The following is an 11,292-nucleotide window of genomic DNA, read 5'->3' as shown; positions in this document are numbered from 1 at the left end:
AAGAAACCTAAAATAAGGTATTTATAAGAGTCAAAGCCATGCAAAATTGATTGACAAAATTTCCTCGACGGACCAATGTACGGATCGTACATTTTATACGGTCCGTAGTATTAGTGACAGTCTTCCGTAAAATCTCCTCCAGTTGTCAGATGTACCATCCACTTTTACGGACCGTAAATATTATACGGTCCGTATAACCTGCCCGTAAATCCTCTTCTCTTTAAGACTCATCTGGAGCCAACATACGATGAGTTTCACGGACCGTAAATAATATACGGTCCGTACTTCTGCCTGGACTTCCACTTCATGTCTAAACCCTTTCTGTTGAGCATCCACGATGGCATTTACGGACCGTGAATATTCTACGGTCCGTATGTTCCTCCGTATAACTCAGGCTTCAGTTAATTTCTTTCTTTGAACATCTTTTCACTCCATTTCCACGACTTGCTCCCGAAATACGTTAAATATCTGCAACATGTCACAAACACATCAAAAAGACCAAGAATTGCTCAAAAACAAGTAAAACTTATAGCCAAAAAGTATCGAATGTGCCATAATTTCGCGGCACATCAATAGCCACCTGATCAGTTGGTATGTTATGATATCGTCCCGGACGCGGGATATATGGTTAAATGGATCGGGCCGTTCGTTCCTCGGTACTATTATATATATATATATATATATATATATATGGATCGGGCCATTCGTTCCACGGCAAAATGATATGTTTTTGGATCGGGCTGCACGTTTCGCAGCAATTCTATTTTATGTATACATGTATGAGAAATATATTTCAAAGAAAGCTAAGCATGCATGGTATCCGCCTTATGAGGCAACTGGATGTACAGGTTATCTCTCTTCTTTATGTCATATTTCATGTCTCTTACTATGATATATTCACGCCTTACATACTCGGAGATCTTTTGTTCCGACGTCCTTTCTTGTGGACGCCGCGTTCATGCCCGCAGATCGGTGCTTGACCCGATGATCCGAATCGGTGGGACCTCCCTTCGGGGGCCGACAGGGTGCGGCTTATTGATCCCTCGAGGCCGCAACCTTTTTTTGGTATCTTTGTTTTGATATATATATATAAAATGACAGGGGCCTTGTCTGTCCTTTTACGATCCTCGTATTCCATAGAGGTTTGTAAATAGTGATATGTAGCCATGATGTTATGCAGCCTCGTCGGTGCTTGTTTTGTTGTACAGTATATGTAGCGGCCTAACCGGCTTGCGCTGCTACTCTCAGTATTTATGTTTATATGTATGCGTTGGCCGTGAGTTCTCGAGAGGGTGTTTCTTGTATTGATTGTTCGAGGACAAAGATAGCTCGATTATAGATTGTGTATGGGCCCAGGGTAATCAGTGAGAAGTAAATGCAAGCACAGGAGTGCTTGGCCAGTAGTGGTCGGGCACTCGTCACGGTCCATGGGTTTGGGTCGTGACAATGATATACCTAGGTATACGCGATATACAATTTCAATATATACCGGGCTATATATGTAGAGCATATACATTTTATACCCGGTATATTTGTTCACAAACATCAAAAGAGAAGATAAGGGAAGTGGAGAAACAGTAGGAAACAAGCAGGGCACAACATTCATTTTTTTAGTAGACTTAACACAAATGCCTATGCCCATATACAAGGGATATCTACCAACATATATACTGCACATTCACTACTTAGAGAAACTAATAATGCTTATGAAAGTGCAATGACACACAACAAACTGATCAATTTAGAGGAAGAAAAGGGTATTCATAATAGCAAGGCAAATTTACACAAGCATGAGATCATTTCTTTCAAAATAGAATCAGTATACATATCATTCAGCATGTTTAGAAGCTTTAGACAAGAAATGGGGAAAGAGAAGAACGGGTGACCATTCTAACTTTCATATTTTAAAACCTTTGATAGATTTTTGAATGGCTATAAGGAGCCTCCTGCAAACATGAACATAACTTAATAAGATAGGACTTTGATTAGGCTACCACAAAGAGAGAACAATACTAAAGACTCCTAAATAATAGTATGGAACAACATAGACAGGATGCAGGATCAATATATTGCACAGTTAGACCTAATGCACTTCAAACGGATTTCCAACTTCATTTACACATCATTTTTACATAGTTTTCCTCTTTTTAAACTTTCAAGGACCAAAAAAGGTCCCATGGCATTGTAAATGCATAAGCAGGAACCCCAGCAGCCTAGGATAGGTAGTACTAGACTGAGTGGGAACTCGAAGTCTTTCCTAAACCCTCCTTAACCCTAGGTAAGTCACTCGTCATGTATTTACAAACCTAGAGACAACCTCTTAAGCCCTTTTCACATGTTAAGTGATCAGGCATCATTTCATTTCTCTCTAAGTGAGCTTTACCAACCTAATCTAACATGCACAAGTCCAATTTATCTTCCATTATATCCTAAGCATTTCAAACTACTAGCTTCATTCCAACAAACAGGATAGTGCAATCTAGTCATACCAAGCAACTTCTTGATTCTAAATGCTTACTTGAAAATCAGACAGAGTTGCAAGACTGGGAATTCAACTATTGTTCAGCAAAATACAACCATCAAATACTGATTAAATAGTTCCAACACATAGTCATTTTTTAACAGAAAAAGGGGAAAACCATTCATGATAGGCATATCACAACTAGACATAGGATAATGCAAGTGATGGATTCCAGACTCAAAACAGACTCCTTAACAAAGATAATGTCATCAAATTCATGGAAAGTTCATTCTCAGCATAAGTAAACACTTTGGAAGACATATAATGGCTACATTTAGCACTTCATTGCTCTATATTAACTAATTCTTCAAACATTTAGACCATTTAAATAGAACATCCCTCATCAGGTTAGATTTCTGTGACACACACATAGAAACAGCAGGTAAACTCAACATAACTCAGACTTTACTTGATAAAGGCATGGGAATATTAATTTAGTTTCATTACAAGATATGATATTTTAAACAAGATTGGACCAACCAAACAAATCATGTGCAAACATGGGGTTCAATTTGACCTTCATATATCACAAGTAACTAATATAGTTTGCACTAAACATGTCTAAACCAAGCAACTGAACATGCTATCATACTAATTTCAATCTTAATGAGCATAAAGAGATATCAGGTCAAAACGCTTAGCCTAATCCACATCTAAACTAATAGGCATGTTGGTAAGTATCAATAGCAGTATCTAAACAAATACTCAAGTATTTTTCTAATCAAATCTTAACAGTATTAATGACTAATCTATCAATAACTTAAATAGGTAATCATGATAAAACTACCATTAACTAACAACAAATACGCTTAGACAAACACTTACATAGATAAATGACTAAACTAAATAGTAAACACTAATAACCCTACACTAATCATACAAGAGCAGGAGCTTAAGCATATAAGTAATTACAATAACTAAAATGATTGAAAAAACGACTGAAAGGAGAGACACCTTACTTTTTTCAAGTGCAGCCTTGATCGAGATTAGGATTTTAAGATCGTTGCTCCTCCTCGAAACTCAGCCAAAAACAAAAAATGAATTAAAATTTTAGACTTAAACCTAATTGATTAAAGGTTTCAGCAAAATTGCTACATCCCTAGTTAAATTAGTTTTTTTGCTCAGATTTGAGACTTGTGTGGTGTATATACCGATTAATGTGTGTTGAAACAGTGAGATATGGGGTTCTTTATGTAAAGAACCCCAAAGCTGAAGACCTGAACCCTATTTTTTGATGTAGTACTAAGGGTTTTTAGGGGAATGAGTCAAAACTGCAATAACGACCAAATGGGTCATTACATTAGATACCAATTAAACAATCGTTTGTCCTCAAACGAAGAAAGAGAGTATGAAAGCTGACGGTAACCAAGGAACCTGTATGATAACCACCTGGAAGTCTCTAGGGCAAGAAGTACACCAAAAACACTGCCCGTGCACCTTATCAGTCAAACTTTCTTAATTTAGCTCGAAGATCCAATTTTTCATATTTTCCATACTCAAATTTCTTTCACAACTGATCCCCGAAATAAAGAACTGCTTTTGCTGAAATTCTCTAATCCAAGAAAACCACACCTTTGGACGCAATCGATTGGTCCCACAAACATTTCCCAAAATAACACAAACCTTTAGATATAGACACAACCATATCCCACTCTGCACTCGGAAGATATTCTAAGGTCGTTTTTCGCACCACGAATTCTTAGAAACACATAAACACAAGCCTGAAACCCTGACTTACCCTCGCCAACATAAAATCCTTGTTTTATCAGAGCTACTCTAAGTAATTCCATCAAACTGATATTACTCATAGCTGACTTCGCTAGTCCTAAGTCCTCTTAAACCTTTAAATCACAATACTGGAAGTATACCCGCTGATGACCTCACCGAACCAAGTCTTTAGAAACCACCTGATCGTTCTAAAGACCCCTCGCAACCATAGTACCTTCTCAAATCATTACTAAGTACCGACGTAAACCATTATATCTATCCGAATAGCTGCTCTCGATAAAATACCATCAAGTCCACTCGCAAACCCTGATAAAGGTTGGTAGACCTGTCATACCTCAAATCTAGACTGAAACTTATAGAATCCGCGAAGGTGATTTACTGGGAACACATAAGTCCTCCTGGAAATATAAACATGGTCCATGAAGCTCTAATCGAACAACTCTGACCTGGAATGAATGCACAACCTCTGAATACCGCCTCCGAGACCAATCACAGTCCTACCACACATCTGTGGCGGCCAATTCTAATCTTTTCCTCATGCAAAACTGATCATGTCTTTCACCCTCGACTCCAAAGGTTGAGTCCTATCCAAGCCGTCAACAAGTACCGAAGAAGTATACCTTATGATTGATATCTTCATGTTTCTCAACCTTTACTCGATTCGCAAATCTGATACGACTACGAACTGTTTGACACAAAACCGGTAGCCTCATATAATACCTCTTTAACCATCGAATCTCCCATTGTAACACCTCGATATGCCCATAACAATTCCGAAAGTATCGAATCTTACAACTACCGCTCTAAACCCCATGCTACTACTCCCAAGTCCTTATTGTCCAAAAGTGCTCACCCAAGCTATCCAGTCAATATTACATGATACACTACCATGAATACGGTCTCATCTCGAAAGTATAACTCTAGCCCTCGCATAATAGGGATTCTCACAATTCCTTTTTGTTAAACCACACTAACTCATCCATTGTAGAGTGTTACGAAATTATCTAACTGTGTACCTCGCAAGCCACTTCTATAAGCCTTGACATGTCGGTTACCTAAAATTTCCTTCTCACTAGTCGCTGATCACGAAAAAGGAATGAATAGGTCCAGGGTTCTTCCCACATCAATTGGTTGGAAAGGAGAAATCACGTACTTCTGAGGAGGTCTGACTGACAAAGCTTGGTTTTTCTTCCTTGACTCGAGACCTCTTTCACTGAGAACTAATTCAATATCTTTACGCAGGTGAGCAGTCCTATATTATGCCCTTCAATGACATTGTTTTTCGACCGTACAACATTACTGGAATTCCTTTTTGGTGATCTAAATCATCGTATCTCTGTCATATTCCTAGTCCATTTCCGTAGACTTCCTTCTTTAAGTGTAATCAATAACCACGACCCATCTGAAATATGCAAGAAAATAGTACCACAATCCATACTGACCGAAGTAATTCCGAAGATATGCCTCATCCTTACCGATTCTCGATCAACTATACCTTTTCTTGACTCTTCAATTTTCCAATTCCAATCAAATCATAATCATTATCACTGTTTAACCATTTCTCGAACCCACTCAATAGAACACCGCATAATAAGAAGTCTTGTAAACTAGCTGAGTTAACCATGGAGATAGAAGCATACCACACACTTTATACACTAGATTTCCTTAACGCATTCCACTCTAAAACTGATTATTTCCTAAATCCAGTGTATCACATACACAATCCTACTAATGTCCCCACGTACCTCAACTAAGTTGCCTTTGCTCAAATTCTGAAATGCTCTCTATAACTCGAATTAATTTGAACCTCATCTTCGATTTACCACTTCGAACGTCCCAATTGCCGAAACAAAACACCTCTAACCACTCGCGCGATTATCCCTCCATTCGATCAACTCAATCGAGCAAAGAACACCAGTGATAGCAGGAACTAGCCGAAACTAACACAACAGGTACAAGCTCTCAACCCCAAACCAATACTAGATGCAACACCCTATAGCTTCCTGAATACTAAGACTTCACACTTGTTCAACACCAGAGGCATCCTTACTAGTCAACTACTGGCTCCCATTAGCCCACAGCATAACCGAACATACCAAATCCACACGAAACCCTTATGTCTATCCTACCATGTATGCCTGCAACATCACTCTTAAATTAGCCAGCTCTTGATTCCACGATCCCCTTACCATCCCAACACGAAGACTCGACAAACACACCCTTTACTGAAAGACCAAGACCACAGCTGCCCAGTATATTAAGTCTCTACTTGTCACAAGTAACCTTGCCTTCCGATCTAGAACTGATAATCCTTTCCCTGGACGAACCCACAACCACTAGCATATAGTCATGTCGAAGCCCAACTTAACTTTTCACAACCGAATACGAAATCCACTCTAGTTTCGATTGCAACCTTATCCTGACAAACACGTCAGATACCAATTTTTTCCTTCCTAATAGCGGAGATTACTCTGTCCAAACCCTCTTCCTTACGCCTCTATTGCATTGACGCAAAAGGTACTCAAACCAAAATACCCTACGAAATCTTACTTCGCTATACGTTTCCCACAAAAAACATCCTTCGTGCCCTTATTCCCAACTTCTCTTCTTTCTTACACGCGATCACTATACTTTTGCCAACTTCTCGTTAACCCATAAATGCACTTCTATGGCTCCAAGCAATCCAACGCTGAAAACGTAGAGATCAAATGGTCCCTTGCACTATCTCCCCTATTCCTCAAGAAAATATCCCATGATAAACAAGTCTTTAACACAACCCCACACAACTTCAACTTCAAGTCATAACTTTAAACTGAACTTGGATCACGCACCTGCATCATAATAACACACCTCGCACTTTACCGCGCCACATCATATCGACCGCTCACATAAGAAATTGGGGAAGAATTCCCACCATCCGTGGGAGAATAAGACAAGAAAATTCAGATACTAATTGGAATCGACTAGATACCAATTTGAATGAAGCTGCGTGGCAGAGTGAAAGAATTGGAAGTTTCCTAAATATCCTATTGCCCATCGCAAATAAGTACGGAGCTCATCGTACCTATCCGCGAAACTCTACTAGACATGCTCTTGTACTTGTAAGACCGGAAACCTAGGGCTCTGATACCAACTTGTCACTAACCAAATCGTGAATCGTGATGACACCTATACTGTCCCCCCAGATAGGCAAACCATTCCCAAATAATTTTAGTCATTTATAAGAATTATGCGGGATAAACAATGATTTAAATTATATAAACGATAAGTGCAGAAGTAATAATATTTCCAAAATCTGGTCTGGACTAATACAAGAGCCATATTACATAGATATAAGTCTGATAGGAAGAACAAATCTCAAATATCAATACTGTCTCAGAAATACAAAGTAGACAATTAGATATAAAGAAGAGTCTCCGGGTTGCGGATCTAGCCCAAAAGCTCACCTTGGAATCTCTGTCAAGTAGACTCAGATCACTCTCAAGGATGGAAACTGGAACTAGTAACAAACTCTGCACTCAAAAGAAGAGTACAATAAGAGTAACATCAGTACAAACAACAAGTACTGATAGGTATCATAGGTCGACAACAATTAGTTCACATATATGAAGAAAGAAATCAACAAGTAGGCAGATAAGCTATCTAGTATACTCACGAATCACATTATCATAATAATCAAGGACTTCCACCCACACAAACGTCATACAAAAACTCACTTTCCAAGTCATAAGCCTAAGTGAAACTTCTAAACCACAAGCCTATTAAGTCTCAATAATCACAAATCCAAGTCCTGAACCTAGGTAGAGTCACCAATCCACAATATCCTTCAGACCCTAATCAGATCCATACCACAATAATAGTATAACAAACCATACAAAAATTAGAAATAAGGAGCCGTATGACGATGTTTAATGAAAGGCAATGATGTGAAATGCAATGCCATGCTATGCAATACAATGCATAGGCCAAATGTCTCAAATCTGTGCACACATGCTAAAGGTATTGTACGCATAATAGTCATGACCCACGGGGGACCCATGGTGTCTATGTACCACTCGTTCCAGATCTACGCCCAACGGTAACAAGTCTCCAGATCTTTGCCCATAAAGGTTTTTATCATATCATATCATATCACACCACTCGCAACCATTTCCTATCGGACATTTAAATCATTCTCTTTCATAGATACCATAAGTCTTTCATCATTTAATTTTGAACCAAATCCATCATGTATGAATGCAGAAATGAGTGTAAACGTGGTAAATCAATGCACTGAAATAACAATGAAGCTACAAGAAGTCACAATGCCATAAGTCATATCAAGACTTAGATAAATCAACTCAAGCATGGAATGAACCGACAACCAGTTCAATCGGCATAGAGAGTCTAGAACAACCCTTCACTTCCAAATAGGATAAATACACCTCATGGCTAGGTCTTGTGTCACCAATATATTTCATTTTCTCATTTATCATCCTCAGTATCAGGTCATAAATCAATATCCAAAGTATCAGGTCATAAGTCAATATCCAAAATTCATGTGAAATTAGAATGTACGCCATGCATGATATCATCGTCAACGGTAAATCATAATCAATATTTCAACCGTGTATTATTAGAAGTATACATGACGATTTAAGCCTATTCTCATTATCCTTCCTTTCCCCTGATGATAAATGACATAATAAAAGAGAAATGAATGCAAACACGTATTAAAACATAACAAATAAGGCAACAAGCCTAATCACAATAATAGGGCAACAAGCCACAATCAACAACAACCAAGCTAATAGAATTCCATCCCAATTCCATACCTGAAGGCCTAGTATGATTTCCCCGTCAATATTTAACTTTGACATATGCTTTACTAATTGGAGTCTAATCGAAAAGTAAGTTGTAGCCTACCTCGATGCCGAGCCGGTGCCACGAACAGCCAAATTTGAGCCTTGACCTTCTGAAGTGCCTCGGATCGCTCATAGTCAAACAATTAACAATGCTAATTAAGCAAATGACTACAATAAATCAACTAATCGGAAGAAGAATCAATTCAGGGGAAATTACCCAAAATACTCCTAACGAATCATATGGGTTAAACTGGAATTAGGGGTGAAATTACCCTACCCATAGTCCCAATAGCCATAATCCTTTATTACATAGGTTTCTAATCACATTAGACCCTTTAATTTCATCAAATTAACTAAAAACCCTAATTTGGGCAAAACCCTAAATTTCATGAATTGATTCTTGAAATTAGGAGTAATTCAATCCTAGAATGTGTTAATCTGCAATTCTAGATGATATAGACAGTAATTTAAGCAACAATAACCAATTTATACAAGGGTTTCATGATTAATACCCTAGGTCTCATAACCCATCATTCTAAGGCCATAATCTCCCATGGAATCTTAAAGAGGAAGGTAAATAAGCAAAAGATTTTAGGTTAGAACTTACCCCAACAGATGATTTCTCCAAAATCCTTCAAGAATCGCCTCTACTAGCTCTTAGAATAAGGTTTTTGGTGCTTTGGACTAATGATTGCTCAGTATGTCAGTGTTGTACTCTTCAGCATGATTCTCAGTTCTTTTATATAAATCGTTTAATGTTGAACACCTATGTTTTGGGTCTAAGGCCGCAGTTATGTATACGTATACTTGGGCCTGAGGCCACAGACATGTGCACTTATATAGGTCCGAGCCACATATTGTATGGGCCCAAGGCCTCATGTTATAAACAGGTGATTCCATATTCAGAATAGGAAGTAATCATAACTTTACTTCTTTGTTCATTGCAGTTATCAGTTTCAACACTTATTACATGTCAATTGATTTGGGCTGCCCTTTCCCCGAGCATCCCGCTTGCTTTTCTTTCTTTTAATTGCTTTATATATCAGTGCAATTCAAATATACTGACATATCTTTTTCTCAGGCCCTGCATCTCGCGATGTAGGTAACGATTTACAGGACGACGAATTTGCTAGCTAGGATTTCCAGTATCAGCTAATTGGTGAGCTGTTACACCTCGAAAATTTTTCGTTAACGTACAATGAATAGACTAACGAAGGGCATGACGTATACGATATTTTGATAAGTAAGAAATAGCATTTGATTATCCTAATCGAGATTTTAAAGACATTCGAGGTAGGAGAAGAAAGTTGTTAAGGAAAGCGAGGTATATGTTGTGTGTCGGGCAAGATCTACGAGCATCGAATTAATGAAAGTTTAATGATGTTTTGAAGAAGAGCTATAATGACCCTTAGATTGGTATTGAGGTGTTAAACAAGTGTTAAGAAGGTTCCATAAGTATTGGAGATCAAACGAGTCAACGAGAATGATTTCGGAAGAACTGGGCATTATACGGCCCAACATATTGGCCGTATAAATTATACTGGCCGTATAATCAGCCCCTGATGGCACATCTCACTGGACCAGATCTACGGCCAGACATACGGTCAGTATAATTTATATAGACCGTATGTTGGTCCGTAGAATATGGTCGGGGGCATTTTAAAACGATATAAGGACCCTCTCTCTCATTTAATTCATTTCATTTTATCACTCGACACTTCAAGAACCCTCTAGAATTCTCTCCACTCTTCATCCATAATAACCTAAGGGAAATTGATGATCAATTTCATCAAACCAACAAAATCAAGTGTATGAAATTCATTAGAGTTCATCCAAGTCAAGAAATCCTATCAGGTAAGCAGGGTTTTGGTGCAAGAAGTTAGTATTTCCACTCAAGGCTTATTCTTCCATTATCTAAGGTGATTTTTTATAGTATTTCCATATTGTTTGAGGTATTGAGAAGTTGAAACACTTGGATTGTAGAGGAATATAGAAAATGGGTCATGAATGTAAGAATAGTGTCATTTCTGAGAAGTAGTTTGGGTTGAGCCATGATTATTGATATGTTGTGATTGTAAGTATGTTATGAATGACATTTAGAACATGTAATAAGCATTATATGTGAAAGAATGCGATAGTGAACTATGATCATGGTTATGGAAAATTGACATGAAATTATAAAATGTGGTTAATGTAGAT

Source organism: Lycium ferocissimum, chromosome 9 (genome assembly GCF_029784015.1).
Source record: "Lycium ferocissimum isolate CSIRO_LF1 chromosome 9, AGI_CSIRO_Lferr_CH_V1, whole genome shotgun sequence".
NCBI classification, from domain to species: domain Eukaryota; kingdom Viridiplantae; phylum Streptophyta; class Magnoliopsida; order Solanales; family Solanaceae; genus Lycium; species Lycium ferocissimum.
This window is presented reverse-complemented; position numbering follows the sequence as displayed.